This window comes from Eublepharis macularius, chromosome 1, assembly GCF_028583425.1.
Source record: "Eublepharis macularius isolate TG4126 chromosome 1, MPM_Emac_v1.0, whole genome shotgun sequence".
Classification (NCBI taxonomy): domain Eukaryota; kingdom Metazoa; phylum Chordata; class Lepidosauria; order Squamata; family Eublepharidae; genus Eublepharis; species Eublepharis macularius.
Window position 1 is genome coordinate 134,230,936 of NC_072790.1, and position 533 is coordinate 134,231,468.

Here is a 533-nt window from a genome sequence, read left to right on the forward strand (position 1 = left end):
TTCCGCCTGGGGGGGGGGGGGGAGAAGACTGAGCCTCTCCTTCCAGCCACCCGGATGGAGATACAGCGAGAGGCGGACTCATCCCTTGTGCTGCCGAGATTGGGCTCCGCTTCAGTAATGGAAACTGAACGCGTCCAGCCCGCCCCCCTGCCTACCCGCCCGCCGGGGGCTGCTTCTCCGCCTTCCTAAAACCGGAGCGCGTCGCGTTCAGGCCCAGAAGGAACCCGTTCGCAATGTTTGAGTAGTGCGGTCGTTTTGTTGAGTAACGACATCCAGGTGGATGTCTGGACTAGGAGAATAACCCCAGCGCAGGATCGGGCAGCGAAGGTGCTGCTGCGTGTGTTATACTTGTTTCCACAACAGGGGTGGGGGTGCGCTTCCAGTACAGGCTTACGCTCGGGTACCTCTTCTTAGAAGGTCCCTATCCCCCCGGCATACACTGACAGTCATGGACCTTCTCTCGGCTTTGTAATTAATTAAACGTATGTAATATGTGTGTTTAAGTACATGTATGGAGTATTTGTATATCATCA